Source organism: Trichomycterus rosablanca, chromosome 4, assembly GCF_030014385.1.
Source record: "Trichomycterus rosablanca isolate fTriRos1 chromosome 4, fTriRos1.hap1, whole genome shotgun sequence".
Taxonomy (NCBI): domain Eukaryota; kingdom Metazoa; phylum Chordata; class Actinopteri; order Siluriformes; family Trichomycteridae; genus Trichomycterus; species Trichomycterus rosablanca.
In genome coordinates, this window is record NC_085991.1 from 27351802 (window position 1) to 27375382 (window position 23581).

General features: G+C 36.4%; 1 protein-coding gene and 4 non-coding genes across 5 annotated transcripts in view; 1 reads left to right on the plus strand and 4 right to left on the minus strand.

Moving 5' to 3' along the window:
* Window positions 1-15993: 15993 nt before the first annotated feature.
* trnah-gug (transfer RNA histidin (anticodon GUG)) lies at window positions 15994-16065 on the minus strand. Its single transcript has one exon. It is a non-coding gene; the product is annotated as a tRNA-His (tRNA).
* A 2801-nt stretch (window positions 16066-18866) lies between these two features.
* On the minus strand, window positions 18867-18938 carry trnah-gug (transfer RNA histidin (anticodon GUG)). Its single transcript has one exon. It is a non-coding gene; the product is annotated as a tRNA-His (tRNA).
* Window positions 18939-19157: 219 nt separating this feature from the next.
* Window positions 19158-19229, minus strand: trnah-gug (transfer RNA histidin (anticodon GUG)). Its single transcript has one exon. It is a non-coding gene; the product is annotated as a tRNA-His (tRNA).
* Window positions 19230-21760: 2531 nt separating this feature from the next.
* trnah-gug (transfer RNA histidin (anticodon GUG)) lies at window positions 21761-21832 on the minus strand. Its single transcript has one exon. It is a non-coding gene; the product is annotated as a tRNA-His (tRNA).
* A 427-nt stretch (window positions 21833-22259) lies between these two features.
* The window catches only part of LOC134312279 (nuclear factor 1 B-type), a 145331-nt gene continuing 144009 nt past the window's right edge, over window positions 22260-23581 (plus strand). Inside the window, exon 1 of the mRNA XM_062994109.1 lies at window positions 22260-22280. The gene's annotated coding sequence lies outside the window, so the exon portion shown is untranslated. The remainder of the gene's footprint in view (window positions 22281-23581) is intronic.

Genomic DNA, 23581 nt, shown 5'->3' on the forward strand with positions numbered 1-23581 from the left:
GATTCTTTTGTGTTGTTTTAGATTATTTGACTGCTGGAGGATTGAACCATGATCTAATTTGAGCTTCCTGGCCAACAGTGACAGATTTTTTATTAAAATTATGATATCCTTTTTATAGCGATTATTGTTGGTCTGATAGGTTATGACACTAAAACTATAAATCAACCCATTTGGCTGTAAGCAGAAATGTAAGAGGTTTTGTAAATAATAATAATAAAATCATTGCTAAGGGGGTAGAAGACAAGCAGATACACAAAGCATTATTAAAAGACTGCAGTGCTTTGTGAAATCCCTTCTCAACCATTGAGTTTAATGTTGGATACTTTTTTTTTTTTACTGGCCTTCAGCTCGATCTCGAGCCATGGCGACTTGATGGATGAACGATCTGTAGGAATATCGATTCCGTGCAAGTCTAGATAGGTCCGCCAGGGTCTTCTCTGCCGTTATTGTGATTGTGTCGAGCCATTGAGTTGCTGGTCTTCCTCTTCACTTTGTTCCTTCTATTCTTCCGACCATGATGTCCTTCTCCGGTGATCGCTCTCTTCGTATGATGTTTCCAAAGTAGACAAGTCGTAGCTTAGTGATCCTTGATTCGAGTGACATGTCTGGCTTGATTTGTTCCAAAATTGATTTGTTCGTTCTTCTGACCGTCCATGGTATTGATAACATCCTTCTCCAGCACCACATTTTGAAGGTGTTGATTCTTCTTCTGTCTTGTTTCTTTATCGTCCAATTGTGAAATGTTCCTCGATTTGAAGACCTTGTCCAGTGAATACAGTTGGATACTAGTGTCGCTAAAACTATTAGCTCCTCACTTTTATCCTTTAAAACTCAACTAAACTGAACATACCTGTTTTCCCACCTGTAAACAGTTGTTTTGTTGTTTGTTGTTTGTTGTAAAGCGATCCTGAGTATGTGAAAGGCGCTATATAAATCTAACTTATTATTATTATTACATTCCTCACTAACAAAATGGCTGAAGATGGTTTTAAGCAGTGAGCAAGCTATTTTAATAATGTAGCTAGCAAGACTAGGCTAAGTTACTCTATTAAAAATGCTCAGCTACACCAAAGCTATGAAAAATTGTGTCAGCTGCACGGTGAAGCTACTTGGTGAAAGAAATTCTAGTATTCTAAAGCTACATCCATTATTAATGTGTCCTTTTTACTATTTACAATTAATAATTACATGTAGCTTCCAGAAAATTTGCTCTTGCTGTAGAGTGTATTGACATAATGATAATGATAATAATAACACCACAAATAATGGAAACAGTCCAGGCAAATTAATACAACTGGAGTCTTAATTTAATTTAATCTTATTTTAACAGGTCACTATAATTTATCAGATGATATTGCACAAAATAGGGGGCAACTAGTATCTTATGGGCATTATTGTTTAAAGAGTAATGCCACCACCATGTGAATTTAAATGCTGCATTAAATGCTACTTATTTATTATAATTTTATTGTCATGTTTTACACACTTTGGTTACATTCATGACAGAACAGGTAATTACTGGTTACACAAGATTCATCAGTTCAAGTCTTCATTGCCAAACACAGTGATGGACAATTTCATATCTCCAGCTTACCTCACTTGTATGTCCTTGGACTGTGGGACTAAACCGGAGCTGTCGGAGGAAGCCCACGCAGGCACAAGGAGAACATGCAAACCAAACAAAAAGGACCTGAACCGCTCCACCTGGGAATAGAACCCAGGACCTTTTTGCTGTGAGGCGACAGTGCTACCCACCAAGCCACCCAAGTACAAACTTAGACAGTTTTTATGTGTTTATGCTACAAAGCATTCGAACTACAATGGAAACACATGTATGCCTCAACTTAAACTTTCTTTGTTTTGTAATATATGAGCGCCAAAAACTAGTAATTTGGACGATATAATCCACGTTATAGATTTAACCAACTACTGTATCTGCTTGTTGATGAATCAGAATCTATTTTGAAGCATGGTGGAGGTCTGTAAAGACTGTTGTTTACTTATTGAATCTATTCAAGCCATGAATGTAAGTTTTCATCAATGCTATAATAAGTGGCCCAAATAAAGATGTTTGATGGCGTTAGTGTGATGATGTAAAAACAGCTATAAACTTGACTTGCATAGTCATTATACTGTTTTTATTTCTTTCTGTTGTTTGTTGCCTAGCTTACTATATTTTAATGTAGCTTGTTTAACACATATTCCAGCTGCTCTGCACTCTTCACTTCAGCACATTTTTGGACAGACCCACAATTCACGTGTACTGAAGCAGTCCCTAATGTTAAACATTCTGAGAGGAGGCGGTGGTTGGGAATGTGCAGCGAGGAAAAAAGGTCTGGATAGGTTACAAAGGGTTCCAAACATGGCACAAAGCTGGCATTCACTCTCTCGTCTGCACCACACAAGCTTGGGAGGCAGGTTAACGCTCACATCTCTAAATGTCACCAGTGAGAATGTGGCTCGTTTGTTTCTATGTCTGAGAATAAAATATGATAAACAGAGTGTGGGGTGAACAGCACAGAATTAGATGCAAATAGTTTAATCTGATAAGCTTTTGTACATTTCTAAACTAATATTAACTCAATAATTCATGTTATGAAAAGATAATTGTTATTAGGCTAGCACAAAATACCTGGAACACTTCAATGTATTTGCACCCGGGGACAGAATATAAATGTATAGACAGAATGTGTGTGTGTGTGTATGTATATATATACCACCACCACCACAGAGTAGGTATTATTTAGGTGGTGATTTTTTCTCAGCACTGCAGTGACACTGACATGGTGGTGGTGTGTTAGTGTGTGTTGTGCTGGTATGAGTGGATCAGACACAGCAGCGCTGCTGGAGTTTTTAAATACCATGTCCACACACTGTCTACTCTATTAGACACTCCTACCTAGTTGGTCCACCTTGTAGATGTAAAGACAAAGACGATCGCTCATCTATTGCTGCTGTTTGAGCTGGTCATCTTCTAGACCTTCATCAGTGGTCACAGGATGCTGCCCACGGGGAGCTGTGGGCTGGATATTTTTGGTTGGTGGACTATTCTCAGTCCAGCAGTGACAGTGAGGTGTTTAAAAACTCCACCAGAGCTGCTGTGTCTTATCCACTCATACCAGCACAACACACACTAACACACCACCCCGTCAGTGTCACTGCAGTGCTAAGAATGATCCACCACCCAAATAATACCTGCTCTGTAGTGGTCCTGGGAGAGTCCTGACCATTGAAGAACAGCATGAAAGCATGCAGAGAAACAGATGGACCACAGTCAGTAATTGTAGAACTACAAAGTGCTTCTATACGGTAAGTGGAGCTGATAAAATGGACAGTGTGTGTAGAAACCCTGATGGTTTTAATGTTATGGCTGATCGGTGTTTGTCTAGTACTGAAAATGTATGGGGCATCGTAATGAGCAAAATCAGTGACCATGGAGTGTTGAGCAGCTCAAGTCTTAGAACAAGCAGGAATAAATAAACTAAATAAATGATTAAATATTTTCAATATACAAGTAAGCTTAGCTAAAGTATTGGGAATATTTAAAATAAAAGTGTAATAGAATTAACTTATCACAGATTATTAATTTTTTAAGTATTTTACAAAATTAACCAAAGTTTTCTGAATTGTGAATGTATTTCATATTTGTAAGTAAGAAATATAGGTATTTTTATAGGTAGAAAAGGATTTCCAGTTAAACAGAGTTAAACTTTTAGAAATGGGTCATGCACACTTCCGTGCAACTTGCTCTATTGCAAGAAGTTCCTAATGAGAACAGAAAGACCTGGTTTAGAATACCTGCATGTTTACACTTCCCTGTCTGTCTGTTTGTAGTGTGTATCTGTCCTCTTAGTCTCTTGTTTGTGCCCCATGTATGCCATCTGTGATATCTGAACCGTGCCTTGATCTCATGTCTGTGAGTCTCCCAGCCTTTGTATAGGAAAATTAATTCCTATTTGAGCCTCCTTTCACTGACTTGGGGGTCTGCAGACGGACTAAAGTGTACGCCTGTGTGCTCAAACTACAAGTCAAACAATATACAATAGACAAGAATGCTAACGTTTAGACCACATTTTCTCACAAAAGCCCCTCACTGGTCTCGGACCCGTCGGAGTCCTCAGGATGCCACAAAAGAACCATGCCCCTAATCTACCCTGCCTGAAAAATTAAAGCCCTGGCTGAGGGGTATGTGTGTGTGTGTGTGTGTGTGTGTGTGTGTGTTCCAGATCCTGATCCTGTCATTATAGGCAGCTGCGGAGGCTGGAGTCATTGCTCATGCACAGTGTGTGTGCCCGTGTATGTGTGCCCAAATTTTCCCATAATGCAGTGTGATAAGGCTTGGCCTACATGAGGCTGATTGTGTGGCATGATGAAGGCTTGATTAGGTGTGTTATCTGCTCCTGAGCTGCTCCTGATGAAAGCTCCTGAAAGGGACATGGCAGGGAATGCGGCAGACAGCTCCATCAAATGGCAGCTATGCTATGACATGACAGCCAGGACCTGGTGGATGGTAAGTGCCATTTTTACATATTTTTTTTCTTGCCCACGGCCTAGAGAACTCCTCCTTCACAGAGCACTTCAGTGAAGTCGGAAGTTGAAAAGGTCCACATAAAAGTTATCAGCAGCAAAAGTTATATGATAAGCAGCATTTATGTTTGTTTTGGGTCCGGTGCATGAATTTTTGGCAAAGCTCGACTTACCCCTTTTTAGATGCTGGCATGTGTTGTTGTTCAGTGCAGCGTGTGCAGAGGCCACGCATGTCATCAGGGTCGGGCAGGTCGAGAGAGTTGCGTAACCCTGTTTTTGGCTTGATGTCAGATGATGAATGTCTTTTGGAGTCCCGTCTCCCCTGGTTTGAGGTAAAAGCCATCTGTCATGCTGCGACAGGTTATAGATCGTATCAAAATCAGCCATGTGTTGTTGTAATTCCTGTTGCATGCCGTTTTATGAAGTGGTGAACACAGCAAGTTGAAGCTTAAAGCTACTGAGCCATGATATTCCGTTCTGAGAATTAGAGGATTTTACCTGTAATCTGAATTGTCCAATTCCATTGCTAGAAAAATAGTTCTTGATGTTGTTCTTCTTTGCTGCCCAACTTGTTTTCCAGGTCTTCTACAAACGTCTGGTTACGGTTTTTTAATAAAAACTAGTGGTCAAGACATAGTGCTCTGCACTTGCTGACATTTTTCTCTCTGTTTGTTCATTTTGTCCTTCCCATGAACAATGGGCTCTTGTCTTCTCTTGTCTTGCCTGCGTCGGCACTAAATGAAGCTGCTTTTGGGTTTCAGTTTACAAAGAATATTAATTTCATTACAAAGTTGGAGACTTTGTCATTCAGCTAGCATTCTGACTTACACATCTATCTGAGGGTTAAGAAACAAGTGTAAGTTAGTAGAGGGTCAAACTAGAACAGCAATATTACTGGAAGTATTTTCCTACTATATTTGACAATTGCACACAGTGAACTTTAGTACTACAAGCCATGAGAAAATATTTTCAGGTAATATGTTGTTGTACAGTATATACAATATTATGTATAATATGTATATATAATATGTATATATACATGTATGTTTACATACATAAACACACATACATATATATTTTAATGTCATGTAATTTTATATTATCTTTGTCATATTATGTCTTCTTAATATTTCTGAATATAAAAAACTATATACTAGATACTAAAACTATACTATATAATATATGCTATATAAAATATACTATATATACTATATAATAAAAAACTATATATTCAGGAATATTAACCCTTTGATGCACAACCTGGGTCAAAAGTGACCCAACTGAGTTTGTATTTTCTATATCTTTGCAATGAATTAATTTCGTCATTCAAGCTTCCATGAACTTGTTTTTGATCATCACAATTCCTTATTTCAGTTTTATATTTTTTGCTTTTTTAATAAAAATCATTTTTGTATCACTACCCTTCTAATGCACAACATGGGTCAAAAATGACCCTTATGTATTTACTATGGAATTTGACAGAAACTACTGACATTTGTAAGTGTTTGTAGTCAAAAACATATTTACTGATCTTTTGAAAGACAACCAAAGATTAGGCTCTTGAATCTTGAATATGTCCAATACTATTTGCTTGCTAGCTGTTTACATATTCTAGTGTAGATAGCTTTTATTAGCTAAGACAGCAAATACATGAATAACTGACAAATGTGCACATGAAAATATTCTTGAATGGATGAATATGGGTCATTTTTGACCCATGTTGTGCATTAGAAGGGGTTTGCTTAGCTTGTGCATCAAAGGGTTAAGAAGACATAATATGACACTGGGATTTAATGTGGCTCCAGGAAACTGTGGTCTGATGCCTTATAACAGACAAATATATTCTGGCTAAGCTTAGAACACCTAGATGATGGTACTTTTTATGCATTACCTAACAATTCATAGTAATGTCTAAAAAATATCCTCAAATCCTTGTTTGTAAAAACTGGTGGTACCTTATTTAGCCACAGTAATAGCAGCTGATCAAACTTACATAATAGTCACAATGACATTTTGACCATTTATCCTTATAACGCTATTTTAGTTTATTAATTTTGGTTGCTTTTTGCTGAACAGAACTCTTTGGGTCATCTTAATTTGCTCTGGACTTGACCAATCCTAAAAGCATTAGCTGTTTTTTTTTTTAATTAAAATTAGTTGGTTTACCTTGTTAATTGTTCTGTTGCATCTTTCAACTTCTAAGCTTAGGCTATTGGACTCAGTATTTTGCTGAGAGGAGATGACAGATCTATACTGAACATTTTTAATGTGTACTCAGAATTAATAAGACCACATTCAGCTGTATGTTTATTGCTCTCCAATATTATGACCACCTTTAAAAAATTTTGTGTTCACACACAGTGTTGAAACAGGACTATGTTAAATAAAAAGACAGTTCTGTATTAAGAGAAAATCTTGATTTGTTGGATGGATATTTAGAGTACAAGAGAAAGGTATCAGGTCAGGCGAGGACTCATCTGCAGCGTATTGAACTGTGTTTAAACTTACAGGTGCACTTTCAGGTGATCAAAGCAATTTTACTTAATGAATAGTTTGGTTTAAAACACTAACCACGGGAAGACTTCACAAAAACAGGACTGTAGTCAAGTCCAGCCTTTGTGTAAATGTCAAAACTAAAGTAAAAAATCAGGCAAAATACTGTTAGAGTTGAATTACAACAGTTATAAAAGTTGTTGCATGTCAGTGATTTTTGCAGTTGATTATTCTCAGTGCAGTAATAATTATTCATACATATACATATACTTGTTTATCCAAATAAGTATCCACATACTTCTTATTGCTTATAATCTTAATTAATTTTATTTTTTATATGTTGTCCTTTTGGTGCTCTGTCATGAATTAGTATTAGCTGGACCACAGGTGACAGTGTCTACAATCAATCCAGCTTTACATTGCCATTGGGGCAGCACAGTGGCTAAGTGGGAAGCACTGTCGCCTCACAGCAAGAAGGTCCTGGGTGCGATCCCCCATTTGCATGCTGTGAGTTTGCATGTTCTCCCCGTGTCTGCGTGGGTTTCCTCCCACAGTCCAAAGACATGAAAGTAAGGTGAATTGGAGATACTAAATTGTCCATGACTGTGTTTGATATAACCTTGTGAACTGAAGAACCTTGTGTAATGAGTAACTACCGTTCCTGTCATGAATGTAACCACAGTGTAAAACATGACGTTAAAAACCTAATAAACAAACAAACAAATACATTGCCATTGGCTTAGAGACTCCTATGCAAGAAAAAGCTCATTTTTTGTTCAGATAATCAGCAAAATGGGCCCAATTTTGAAGTAGGGATTTCTTTTTTGCATAACAGTTTCTAAACCAATGGTGATGTAATGCTTTACTGTGGACAGTATCACCTGTATCTTCGGATTCACGGCAGACCTGTTCTGGTGGTTCTTGAATTTAATCGAACCATCTGGACAAATTTCTTTTCAGCATAAGGAGAACATGTTTTTCCCCATCCTTGGCATGAGGCCACTATTCTAAATGCTTTGTAACAATTTGTAATTGTAATTTGTGCAGTAAAACTAGCCCAATTTATAATAGCATAGAGAAATCACCAGCTATAATTATAATCACTAATGAGAAATGAAATTAAATTGTAGAACTTTCTACACCACTAAATTAACAATATAAGTTGCTGGATGTATGTGTTGACCTGACATATTTTGTCATGTAATAAACTATAGACTCTAAAATAAGAAAAAAAGACTTCAATTGGATATGCATTATTAATATTGTTTTTTAAATTTTAAATCACTTTAAAATAAGTATATTATAATTATTATAATCACATATGTCTGTTAAGCACCTGCAGATTATATTTGTTCAGCCTCAACTCTAATAAATAAAGAAAATCCATTAAACGTGTTTTTGGTGCAAAATGAAACAGCACTCAAACTATATGCATAATTCTCACAGCTAGAATAGGCTTATCTCTTACTGAGCCTCAAATAAACACTGTGTGATTAATTAAAAACACCATCAAAAGTGTTCATGTATGATTTGGCTGTATGAGGACATGTTACATGTTACATTCAAATGCATACAAGTGATATAGTTTCATTTATCTTGATAAAGTGTTTGATAATTTTGATAAAGTGTTTTTGTCCCAAAAGAGCATTTACGGTACTACATGAATAGGTAACACAAATGTTACCAATTGTATGTATTATGTAGCAAAACTCAAGTACAATATGAAACACTACAAAGTGCACAGATACAAAAAGGTAACAATATTCAGCTTAAATAAAAACGATGAGGACCTTATGTACATTGTGTGAGATATTCTTCCTGGCCAAGCATTCTGTGTGGATGTCAGCACATGCTTCCTTCATTGCCTGGAGTAGTGCCACATGCACATGCATGTGTGGGGTCTGTGTTCATACACTTTCCACCACAATGCTGAAAACAACTCATCTATTGGATTAAGAAATGGGATATATGGTGAAAGGTACATATATTGTGTCTTGAATTAACACCAGCTGAGAATGAAACAGGTATATCGTGTTCCATTTGAGCACAACTCTGATCGAGTGAAGTCAAAGTCAAAAGTCAAAGTCAAAGTGAACTTTATTGTCATTCAGACTATACAGCTAGGAGTGCACAGCTGAACGAGATTGCGTTTCCCAAGCTCCAATGTGCAGAAGATATACTACATTCAGTAAGAAAATAAAAAATAAAAAAGCACTATTGCACATACATTGTAAACAGACATAAAATACACGTTAAGTAGAGTAAAAAATATATACACACTAGTAGGAAATATTGCACATAATTTGCAGTGATGAGGTACCGGTGTAATAATATTAAGATATTAAGATATTAAGGAGCAACAATACCAGTACTCTTTTATACTCTGACAAATGATTGTGGTTTCTTCCAGTTGAGGGTATTGCATTTTGTGGCCAGTGTTTCTAGATGACCAATGTGTTGCAATGTGTGTTCGGAGATTTGCAAAACTGAGATTTAAAATTATATTTGAGGAAGAACTTATTATGCTTAGAGTTAAGCAGTTGAAGTCAAGCTGTTTCTACATGATCTTTAAGTTTTAATAATGTGCATAGTTCAATTTGTGTTTATAAAATGTAATATGAGGTCAGATATTCCAAACCACTTTAATACACACTGTATGGCCAAACATATGTAGAAGATCCTTTTAATGATTAAGTTTAAATGTTCCAGAAACATTAAGTTTAGATGTTAGCAAAGCTGTGTATTCAATAAAGTATGTGTATGAATGAACCATGACCCCAAAACTTTAATGGTGGTACAAGGATTGTTGTCCACCATATTTCACGAATGCTCTTTTGACTAAATTGACACAATTGCCCACAGAAATACTCCAATATCTTGTGGAAAGCCAAACTTCAAACTGGAATGTCCAATAATAGGATGTCCAATAAGATTATGGTCAGGTGATCACATACTTTCAGTCATATATATTAGTAAAATATTGATGCTGTCAGAACTCATACACCATACACTGAAGTTTATGATATTAACGCCACATTGTGCATTTTATTACATTGACAGATGCTACATTGTGCAATTTATCAAGAAACCAGAGTACAGTGGTACCTTGAAACTCCACGTCAGTTGGTTCTGGGAGTGGAGTGGAGTTCAAAAAGCTTTTAGTTTTAAGGTAAATTTAATGTGAATTTGACGGTTATTCCACACCAATGCAGATTCATTCATATGCACACTTTGATGGCATTTTACCACACCGCTCAAGTCAAGAGCTGAACAAAGTGACTATTCATTGTTAATTTGAAATTAAATAAAAAAAATTTAAAAGGCTGAACACGTTGAATTTAAAGGAAGTGTTGAGTTTAAGGGTACAAATTTCTCCACGAAGTGCATCAGGTTTAAAAAATTTCGAGTTTAGGGGCCGTCGAGTTACAAGGTATCACTGTACCTATAAACTGATAAACTCCTGCTTTGAAGATATAAACTATATCTGGGGGAAATAATGATATGAGAATGGGACTGAAACAACTTAGATTTAAAATTCTAATTAATCCAAAACCGGCAGATAACAAAACATTTTAACTCTAGGACTGGACATGAGTACTTTAACACTATATTTAAAATTTCCTTACTAAGCAGTTGTTAATGTGGTCATAAGCACAGAAAAAAAATCAGCCATTTTTATTCATCTTTGTTTGTTAAGTAAACAGTTATGACACCCCCTCCCCCATTTAATGTTTTCTCACACTTATTTCTCAGGACCTTCCAGTCTGGCTTGCTTCGTACAGCTGGGGGACTGTTCAGTTTGTGTGCAGCCTCCAAGCAATCTGGCCTTCAGATGATGCTCCTGGTTTCCCGGGCTGAATGTGGGTCAGAGATTAGCATAATACCAAGCAATCATGAATAGAATTAACATTTACTATGGCAGTAATTAAAAGGATTAGTAAAAAAAGGGAAAGCAATGAGGAGTCCCTCCAGTGGGTCTTATGATATGATCTGAAGATTACTGGGCCATAATGCTGTGGGATACATAGGTCCAAAAAAATCCATAGATCTATAATAGAATAAGTGTTCTTTTGTTTATCAAGGCTAACTTCTGTTTAGAATTGCTCTTTAAAAATAAAAATTCTAATGTGATTGGCTGTTCATTTATTTAATTTTTTTGGAGTCACATATTCAGGCAGCATTATATTTAAAAATACAACATTGTTTAAAAACACTTAAATTACACATCAGATCTCAGATCTGAAAGATTCCAGTTGAAAAAGTTTACTGATATAAATAGTGTAATTTGTTGAGAACAAAATGACATAACAATGGACAATAGAAACCAAAATCATTAAACCATTGAGGCCTGGATTCAAAATCACACTGAAAATCAAAGTAAAATTTTGCTGATCCAAATGTACATAAATTTCATTATGGCAACTCATAATGTGACTCAATAAAGATTGGGCATGCTTCTGATGAGACATGGATGGTGTCCTAAAATCAGAGCATCACTAAGTTCTTGGAAAATCAGTGGCAATACTTGCCGGCATTGGATGCACTGATACATAAGGACCAGAGGTTCTCAAATGGATTCAGGTCTGGGGAATGTAAGGGCCAGTTAGTGACATTAATGCCTTCGTCATCCAGGAACTGCCTACACAGTGTGGCCACATAATACCCTTGCCCTGCACCAGGAGGAACCCACCATAAGGTCTAACAATGGCTCTGAGGATTTCATCCCGGTACATAAGAGCAGTCAATGTAATTTTACATCACATGTAGGTTTGTGCGTCCCTCCCCAGACCATCAGTGACCCAGTGCCAAACTAGTCATGCTTAATGATGTTGCAGACAGCAACAGCATTCTTCACCATGGCTTCCTCAGACTCTTGTCACATGTGCTTAGTATAAATCTGCTCTTATCTGTGAGAAGAACGTAGCACCAATGACGGACATGCCAGATCTGGAGCTCTTTGGCAAATGCCAAGCAAGCTGCACTATGCTCGGCTGTGAGCACAGGTCCCACTTGAAGACATCAAGCCCTCATGCCAACTAAGGAATTTAAACTTGCGTGTTCAAGATGTCAGCTCCGGTGTGCTAGCATGTTTTACCGCTGCGCCACCTGAGCGTCCGGATTAAAATAATTTGTTAATAGTTAATAGAACTTAATGTTTGTTTAGTTTGAAGAAGAGGAATGCATGTATCTGTCATATATACATATACAGTACAACAAAATTCTGTCTTCACATATCCCAGCTTGTTTGGAAGAGGGTTAGGGGCCTTGCTCAACAGCGGCTATATGGCAGAGCTGGGATTCGAACTCTCAACCTTTCACTTGATAGTCCAAAGTCCGACCCACTAGGCCACCACTGTCCAAAACTGTAAATAATAATTGGTGTATAATTCTTAATGTATTCTTCTCCCAATCTAGTTGTATCTTACAGTTTTTCTCACATCATGATTTACATTGGCATTACAACAAGTGCATTTCTCAAAACAGTTAAAGCCCGTACCTCGCTCAGAATTCTTTGTTTTTGCCTCAAAAGCAAATATTTATGTCAATCAACTGGTCAGTGCCATCAGAATGTCTAGTCTGTGTGTCATTGCCTATGAACAAGGCAGTCAAAATAATTAGTCATGTTGTCAGTGCAACAGTGTACACTGTAAGTATATGCTGATGGAAACTAGCTAAGCTTTTGATTACAAGAACGCTGCACATTCTGTGGCATATCAATTGAAACAGTACGTGTTACACACAAAATACAAACTTACACAGAACACAAAGTTACACATGACTGTATGTGGGAGACTGACAGCAAGAAATTGGATTGGAATCAAATTTATACAGCAATATTCTTTTACTGTATTGTTCGCACTGCAATTTGTTGACAAAAAAATCTGATAGAAATTCAGGAAAGACAGACAGCTGTTTGGCAGCACTCTATAACACAAAGGAAAAACTACAAAATTAGAAACTTACTCTAAACATTCAAAACAACCGAGACAACAACTTAAGGAATTATAGTGCTTTATTTTCTAAACATCCTGACGCTCCTCTCTGTTGGGCCACATGTTTTCATCCACGTCACACTGGATATCTTCCCTTGCAATGCAGCGTGGAAAGAATCTCCTGGAGTGCCTAATCCAGCCTCTGCAGGCATCTGCTGTGATATCCTCACAAGCTGCATCCATGGCAGTCAGCAGGTTCATCTGGGTGTGCGGCTGGTGATCGTACACCTTTCATCTCCAGGCTGAGAGGAACTCCTCGATTGGGTTCAGGAATGGGGAGTAGGGTGGGAGGAATTCCACCAGCATTCTATGATAAATGGCAAACCATTGCCTGATGGTGTTAGAGTGGCATGGACTCTCCTACCTCTTCCTCTGTTTTGTCCCCTCAGCCTTCCACCACACAGCCTTACCCCTCTGCTTGGCTGTTCACCCTGTACACGGCCTTGTCTTTCCATTGTGAGACTTTGTGACACTGCAATGTTTTGTGTCTATATATGTTTGTCAATTGAAAGTTCATGAGATGTACCTCTGACCTATGGTTGAGAGCTGTTTGACCATTGGTTGATCTAAACCTTCACAAATTCCCCTTCTTAACTGAAAGCCAAGATTCACCCGAGAACAATTTAATAAATTTAGGATAAATTACCAAAATTTACCAAAAAAGTTTCATAGAAATGTACGAATTATGCCTGAGAGATTATGAAAACATGTTCAGCACTTTTGCATGTAATGACCTAGGCAATGACCCAAAGCCTAAATGTTTTGGAGGGTAAGACAATTCAACAGACAACCAGTAGAACACATTTTGATAAACATGACATAAGCAATTAATAATGCAAAAAACAGCAGACAATTGTACATGACCATTTGCATGAATGTACAAAAGCATTCGCAAAATGTGAAACACAATGAGAAATGCTATTATTATCTGCACAAGTGACAAGGAGATGTGGAGATTGAATGAACAGTTTTGAGAATTTCAATTCTGATCTGAGAAATGAACCAAATCGACTGAAAAAAACTGTATTACCCAATTGGTTTTTTCGACCTCTGTACTACTGCTGACCTCCACTCCTGATTGAGGACGGCTGCATCAGCACATGCCCCCTCCGACATATGCACTACAGCTGACCGCTTCTTTTTCACCTGTATGAGGCAGATTCATATGGGGATGTCCATTATCCGCCATCATAATTGCAGCAGTTATAAGGAATCCCATCCAGCACTCCCACCCTACAGATGAGCTAGTCATTGTCCATATAGGTGCCCGGCCTGCCAGTAGGAGAGCTGAGATTTAGACTCGTGAGTTCGAGATATCAGCTTTGATGTATGATTGATAAAGAACTCAAGAGCCTAATTGCTATCTCATTCAAAGATTTTCCAACATTATTACTTCCAACTACTGCACAGTGGCTGATATTGCAGTAGATAGATAGATAGATAGATAGATAGATAGATAGATAGATAGATAGATAGATAGATAGATAGATAGATAGATTCAACTTTATTGTCATTGCTCAGTACAGGTTCAAGGCAACGAAATGTAGTTAGCATCTACCAGAAGTGCAAATAGTAGCATTGTGCAAAGAAAACAGAGAATATCAGTAACATACTGTATATCTATGATTAATATGAATATAAAGTTATAACTATAGCTATTTACATATATGGAATAATATCTATATACATAGTACTATATACATAATAGCAATAATAACAATAAGCATACGAATAAAAAATGGGTATGTATTATAATAATAACAGTAATAATAATAAAAAATTAGTTAGGTATACATTATAATCACTAAGGTGATTACTATCACTATGATCACTAAGGACTGAGCGTATATACATGTATATATGTGTATATTTATACAAATGCATATGTATGCTAATGTACATATGGCTATATTGGCCCAATCCAATGTGCAATACTCATCACTTATCACTTTATATTTAATATTTAATCTATATTTAATCTGGACCATGTACTGTATACTTGGAACTGCACCTTCCTGCACTTTTAATTCCATTCCATTTGTTTATTTTGTTTATCTACACTCAATCCATCCACATCATAAATAAATAACTGCTCTGTAGTTATGCAATATATGTAAAACTCAGGTAACCTTCAATCTGTGGAAGTGTTTGTACTTTTTCGAAATTATATTGTTGTAATTTTGTATAGTGTGTATTTGGTTTTATGTACAATGCTACTAGGACTCTAATTTCCTTCGGGATCAATAAAGTATCTATCTATCTATCTATCTATCTATCTATCTATCTATCTATCTATCTATCTATCTATCTATCTATCTATCTATCTAATAATAATGATTAGTTAGGTATACATTATAATAATAACAGTAATAATAATAAAAGATTAGTTAGGTACACATTATAATAATAATCAATATTATTATAATGTATACCTAACTAATCTTTTATTATTATTACTGTTATTATTATAATGTATACTATACATAGATAGATAGATAGATAGATAGATAGATAGATAGATAGATAGATAGATAGATAGATAGATAGATAGATAGATAGATAGATAGATAGATACTTTATTGATCCCGAAGTAAATTAGAGTATGTAAGGATGGTGAAAAATAACTATAACTATACATATATATGTACTGTATGACAGTTGTGTAAAGTGCAGGTGTAAATGATAAATAATAATAATAACAGTCCAGTGAGCAGTCCGGGTGTTGGTAAAGTGCAGGTGCAATAATAAATAATAACAACAGTCTAGTGTGTAATCCTGGGTGTAATATACAGTATATAAAAACGGTTTTTATCTAAAGAAATAGCTGTTTTTACCCAAATAATTGGCTATTCATTTTTAATGACATTGTGTTGTGTTTAAAATGCTAAAGTAGAACCAATCATATGTAAACCTGAAATGTATTATGCCTAAAGCCAGAGCCGTTTCAATGGGCAGTGACATTTAAAATGCACCTTAACTTTGCCGTGACCCGGATTCGAACCGGGGTTGCTGCGGCCACAACGCAGAGTACTAACCACTATACGATCACGGCGAGCCACCACGTCACGTGGGTTAATTGCTTCACAAAGAGTAGGAAACCCCTAAAAGGCAAATTCAGCGATTACTGCGGTCTTGCCGTTTATATCAAATTAAAAATTGTAGTTACCGTCATGTAGTGAAGTTAACTTCTTAATTCATGGCTGAAATAAACCTGAAATGGGTTATTCCTAAAGCCAGAGCCATTTCAAGAAACCATGGCAGGTAAAGTTATCTTCATGCTGTAGCCCTGTGAAGCCATGTTCTAATACAATCTATGCTGTGTAATTACAGAACAAAAAGTCTCTTTGTTGAAGAAAGGGTCAGTCAGAGAGGGAATGAGATGCAAGATGATTAAGAGTGATCCTAAGAGAGACAAAACCCTGACACACAGGACCAAGTTAGCATCAAGATGAAGTAGCACATTTACCAGGCAACCCAAGCTTCCTTATTTGCATCTTATATCTGTCTGTCTGGGCTCACTGTGGTGTAGTAGTAAATTGCATTAGTTCACAACTGCTGGGATTTAGGTTTAAATCCCCAGTGGTGCAGTCGGCTGGCTATGTCTAAGGGTGAGGTTAAGGTGTCTAAGGCCCTGCAATGCATTGGTATCTGGGGTGTGTTCCTGCATAGTGTACAGTGTTTCCAGGGAAGCCAGACCAACTGTGAACCTGCAGGTAAAACAAATCTATCTATAGTGAGGGAAAATGTTTTTTTTGTTTTGTTTTTTGTTCTTTTATATATTTGCAGTCCATATATTCACTTTATTCATGGGGTCTTTTAACTTTGTACTAATACATATAAACATAAGTGTGTATATTTTAGTCATTTGTGTTTTGGAAAATGCAAAAATTGACAACTGATTTCACAGGCATTCATTTAAAGTGTGCTGTAACTGTCAAAACATTTAGGACAATATGGTTTTCATTGTATCAGAAGAAAAGCAAATACAACAATTAATAGCAAAACATGACTGCATTACTAAATAGTACAATGAGAACACAGTTTAACAAAGTGGAAGTAGTCTGATCTGCATCATGATCTGCACAACTTGCCATTAAGATAATAATGAATTTCTTTTTCTGTCAAAAATTATTTATGGTAATGTAAAATCTGGCTATATGTTCATCGGAGAGGTAACTGGATTATTGACCAGAACAATTATCTTAAAACAAAGTATGTATTAGAATGGCCAAAAAGACACAATTTTAGAGTGGCCTAGATGAAGTCCTGACCCAGTCCAATAAAAATGTCTTAATGAGATCTAAACTGATCAATACAAGCCCAAAACCCTTTCGCTGTGCTTGATTTAAAGCTGCTCTGCAAAGAACGGTAGGCCAAAGAGTTCTCCATCACAATGTGCAAAACTAATTACAGCAAACATTTAATTAAAACTAGTTATTAGATTAAGAAGACAGGTACTTTTTTGCAGAATTTATATGGATGCTGGATAACTCAAGTCACAAGTAAAATTAATTATGTTTAACATAATACATAGAGTTTTACTTAAGTTCCTTTTGTGTTGCCATGTTTTGTTAAATTTTGTGGTTAGTTTTGTGCCTGTACTATTGGTAAATGTAGCAAACTATCCGGTAAGATTGTGTCTATTCCTGTCAGTGAGATTTGACTATTTTTTTACTGATGTTATTTGTCTGCATTTGACATAATCAGTTCCAGATTGTTAATTCCCCTTGAAACAATAAATAATTTCTAGTTATTGTGACTGACAACTGACCTGCACTTCTTAAACCTAATTTTGGCCTTTTGTAATTCCCTGATGTTTCCTTGAAAAAGGCGAAATATCAGAGCTCACTCACTTTCTTAACCGCTTATCCAATTAGGGTCGTGGGGGGTGCTGGAGCCTATTTCAGCTTTTCAATGGGCGCAAGGCACACAGTAACACCCTGAACACGCCAGTCCATTGCAGGGTAGACACACATACACACACCCATTCACCTATAGGGAAATTCAATGTGTCAATTAACCTGACTGCATGTTTTTGGACTGTGGGAGGAAACTGGAGCTCCTGGAGGAAACCCACGCAAAACTGGAGCTCCCGGAGGAAACCCACGCAGACATGGGGAGAACATGCAAACGCCGCACAGAAAGGACCCGGACTGCCACGCCTGGGGATCGAATATAAATATCATAGCTGTTTTATAAAATATTCACAATGTTAATTGTTTACCAACTGATTGATCTCACCTGTACAGCTTTGTTTTTGCAGTTGTTATTTAATCACAAATCAGTGGTTTACCTGTTTTTTAATCACAAATCAGTGGTTTAACTGTGTGTCTACATCGGTACACCAGTTACATTTATTGTCTAACAACTTTAAGCTTGACTAAAAAAGGAAAACAATTTTACATTGCACTATGAAATTAGTCAATTGTTATTTTAGGTTGCGTATGTATAATACCATAACAGACAGCTGTTTAAACCTTTATATGACCGTAGTCCCATGTTTACCTCGTATAGGTTTCGTCTGAAAGGTGATCTGTCGCCATCTAGTGCTGTAAAACGTGCCCTTCATCTACAGTTCTGCAATTCTTCTTCGCAAAGCGCAGTTAGTCTGAAATTCGTTCGATTTAGTTTGTAAAATGAATTTTACAATGAAAAGAGATTTTACGTTGTATTTACATGGTTCTCCAATTCATTTAGAATAGTAAAGCCTAGAAAAGCTGCACCACTAAGACAACGCTTTTATCTAGACTAGATAGACTGTTTACATTTATAAACTAAACACAAGCACCTTGGATCCTTTAATTAATATTAGAATAACATTAATAGTAACATGGTTAAAATGCATCCTGCCTTTGCCGTGACCCGGATTCGAACCGGGGTTGCTGCGGCCACAACGCAGAGTACTAACCACTATACGATCACGGCGAGCTGTTAGGTGGGTAATAGTGTAGCCTCACAGCGTGACATGCAGCTCGAGCCAGTGACCACACAAGAAGGCATAAGCAGAATAAAAATTGAGCTTACAGATGTTTTATTAGGCTCTTTGACATGCATTATTTAAAAGGCAAATTATTTAAGTTGAGTTGCTTATCAAGTGTCAGAATAATTAAACATTTGAAAACAAAACAATGGACGAGTTGTAATTGCCGAGACCCGGATTCGAACCGGGGTTGCTGCGGCCACAACGCAGAGTACTAACCACTATACGATCACGGCGAGCCACCATGTCACGAAGACTTACTGCTGCAGAAAGAGCAGGGATCCCAGGGAAGTCAAATACAGCCAATACAGCGGTCTCGGAATCAAAATCAAATTTAAGTTAAATTAGGCTGTTGCTAAATTATCTATAATCTACTCACTCTTTAAGCACCCAAAAATAATTTTGAACAGCCATTTTACCTACAGGGTGAATGTAAGGAGGTAGAAGTTAATCTGAGCAGCCAGGCGTAAACACAGAGTGAAAAGCTACTTGTTATTTTTGGATAAATATTCATAATTTTACTAGAAAGACTAAAATTAACAAAATCCCCCGCTTTACTCCATACCTTAAACATAAGTGGTACGATTGTTTAGGTAAAAATGTCTGTTTCAAATAACCACTTTCATGGCGGTGGAGTTGACTTACTTACTGTGTTGGTATCCCATTCAATTTGATGCTGGAGTATTATCAAATCAGTATCAGCTGATACTCAACATTCAATTTCCTTAAAAAAGAAATATGTGATTGTTGAGTACATAAAACTAAAGTTTCTGTACAAAAACAGGCAAAGACAAAAAAAGTGGTTTATAGTTTATTTTCATATCCAGAAAACATGCACTTTTCACATACTGTTGTACAAAACACCATTTTAGGGAAAATTGGGACATTTTTTAAACAAACAAATAAACAAACAAATAAATAAGAATCGGTGATTTGCTTAAATCTCTTGAACCTTTATTTAACTGACAAAAGTACAAATAAATGACCATAGCTGCGTCCAAAATCGCATACTTCCATACTGAACAGTACGCGAAAGCAGTGAGAGTGGTTAGTATGTCCGAATACGTAGTATACATTAAAAAGTACCCGGATGACCTACTGCCTGGGCAGCCATTTTTGAGTGTGCAAAATGGGATAAAATATGGGATAATCTATCCTATAATGCAAATGGAGCTGCAACGGCGTTTGTAGCGAAGAAGAAAGATGGCGGAAAGCGGAGTAAGACAAACATTAAACATGTTATGATTTAGTACAACCCTAAATAACGTTACAAGTAGCTTTGTGGAGAACGACAAAACAAATTTTGTCCAATTTGCTGGCAAACGTAGTACATACAAGAATGCGTGCACACTGCACACTTGCGTACTGAAAGAGCGTACTGCTTTATCGGCCGAGCAGTGTATACTTCCTCGAATCCAGTGCGTACTGTGATTTCGGACGCAGCCAAGGATTATATTTTGTAAATATAGCGTACTGCTTTACCGGCCGAGCAGTGTATACTCCCTCGAATCTAGTACGTACTGCGCTTTCTGACGCAGCCAAGGACTATATTTTGTAAATATAGCGTACTGCTTTACTTGCCGAGCAGTCTATACTTCCTCGAATCTAGTACGTACTGCGCTTTCTGACACAGCCAAGGACTATATTTTGTAAATATAGCGTACTGCTTTACTTGCCGAGCAGTCTATACTTCCTCGAATCTAGTAGACTGTGATTTCAGATGCAGCAGAGGACTATATTTTGTAAATATACTGTAAACACACTTTAAATTAGATTATTGCAACACATTCAACAACAAGAGTAAAATGTTAATATAACATTCAAGTTCACCATTTGTGAAAAGACTCTAAATCTCTCTCTTTTTTTATTTACCTTTTTTATGGCATTTTACAAAATGTCCCAACTTTTTTGAAAATGGGTTTTGTGTTATCTTATCTATATTTGCGTTACAAATATATTATGTTTAGGTTACTCACAAAATAATAGTCTACATTATATTAACCGGTGCAAACAATCATTAGTCTGTAACTTCTGAGTTGGTGCTAACATAACTAAAATTTTCAAATGTCCTGGTTTTCAATGAGAATATGAACATTTATTTTGTCTGTTTGGTACTTCTAGAGACAGGTGAGTAAACAGGTATAAAACAGCTTAAAAAGAAGTACAAAGTACAGTACTTAGCATATGCAACATCATATTAATAAAAACAATGCTATGAGCTAACATTTTACTTATCTAAGCAATGCTAAAGATACGTTAATCTCAGGTGGCTTTAGTTATTGTTATTTTTATTTAATTTTTAAAGACATTGTACTGCAAGGTCAACTTTAATTATGAGCACTTCACCCCACTTACAAAATTTTAATACTAAAATATAATTTAGAACTTAGCTTAAAAAGAAAATGGTTGATAGTGCAGTGGTAACAAAACCAATAATCAGTCTTAAGGTATTTAGAAACATTTGTTTGATGGTTATTTAAAAAAATGTATACTGTAATGTACATTTAAACATTTACATTACAAACACTAACATATATGCACTGTTATAAATATAATTAGTAGCTGTGACAACAATGTGACTACTTAGACGTGTTTGCTGAGTTGTCGTTCATTATGTAGATGTTTATAAATATAATAAAAAACTATTTTAAGATATATGAACTTTATCTTAGAACATATAACTGTTAAATATTGTTAAATGGATATGTAACATTACTTTGAACAACGTTAATAAAACGATGAATCCAAAACTTAATGATCAATTTCTTGCCGTGACCCGGATTCGAACCGGGGTTGCTGCGGCCACAACACAGAGTACTAACCACTATACGATCACGGCGAGCTATTTGGCAACCGAGCCTGAAGGTGGTCGTCACTGCTCTTGGCTAAGTTCTCAATATGGTTAAACGTAAGTTTTATTAAGCCGCTGTGTTTGTGTTTGTGCTGTTATACAGAATTCGTGTGTAAACAAACTGAACCCAGAGACCTAACATGGAATTACGGTATTTCGTTCATTTTCTTTTACCAATTTGAGCGGTCTTTTTAAAAACATCAGTCAATGTGGCAACAAATCATCTGGACAAATGGTCTCTAACTGAGGGAAGTTAACCACGGGTCGTTTTGTTAAGCCAGTATTTACACATTTTCTTTATCGGACTATTTTTCGATAATACACACGTGAAACGAATACATCTGCGTTTAAATGAAAACAATTCGCTTTTTTTTGTGGTGTTAGGGCAGTTGTAGCATATATCGTGGGAACAACATTCACCAGAGAACAAAACACAGTAAGTAAAGCCAAAAGGAGATGCGGTTGAATTAGTCGTAATATTTATAGTTACCCAGTAAGCGCGTGTCTATTACATGGTTGACGGTAAGAAAAACAACAAGCGAACTAATGAGAAATTGAGAAAAAAAAGTCACTTACAAATCACACGTGTAGAAAATTAACACTACGGAAAAAAGAGAAGAGTCTTAAGCCATTTAGGTGGCTTAATGTACTAAAACAACAACCTAGGAACACCATACTTCTTTTAATTATTATAGGGTGAACATATTTTAGTTTTTCAAAAAAGCACATTTGTGGTAGGATGGCTGAATGTGGCAAACAGTCACCTGCACTGGGTAAAAGTTTGGTTATTGTGGATTGGGGTAGGGGTTTAAATATTTGACAAATGCATTAATAATGCATCTTTGTTATCAAACTTCAATAAATAATCTACTTTTTTTTACAAGACAACTAACAATGCATTTATGGTCAGATAATCGTAGTCAATTCCATTCAGTGTTTATCCCTAAACAATAAAAAAACAAATAAAATAGTTTATCAGTAGAGCTATTTCGACAGAATGTGGTGCTATCACAGCAATGACAAAAACCTCTATCTTAGTACACGCATTTGGAAATGTCTGCGCTGTTTTAGAATCAGGGAAAGACTTTTTAACAAGGCAGACGTGCAGTCCAGTCATGTGTAGCTGTTGTGATGCTTTGTTTTGTGAAATGCAAAAGCTCCCTCTGCAGCAGTAGCAGCATCTTCTGCTTTACCCGACCTCACAAAATAGTTCATTTACCTGAAGAACTCTTTCCCTTGGCTGCAGTTTTGTGATTTGCTAAACTTGCACCTTTATTTGACACTGACATGTACGTGTCAGCATTGCTGGTCATGAATTCTACTTCCCAAGTATTCCAACCAAGACAATAACACAGAAATTCTTTTCTGTATTTCATCTGTGAATTTTCATTTTCACTTGGACATTTTTTAAGAGAAGTGCAAGAGAAGATGGGACCTAAAAAGAAAGGTAAAATTAGTGCAAAAACACATAAAGAATAGCATGTGATACAAAAGCAGAATCCTGGTGATTTAGAAATCTCGTCCGGACACATTTTTTAGGTCCAAAAAACATGTCTGTGGTCTCCCTAAACATTATTGGTCATAAGTAAGAAAATCACGTCAAGAACTGTGAAATTAGCCTTTTTCAGTGTAATGCAATTTGTTGTGAAATTCAAAATGTAAGGTTTGTGTTTAGCGATTTAATATTTTTAATTTGTGTAGCATTCAAGTGCCTTACATTTGAGGCTGTCCTAGCAA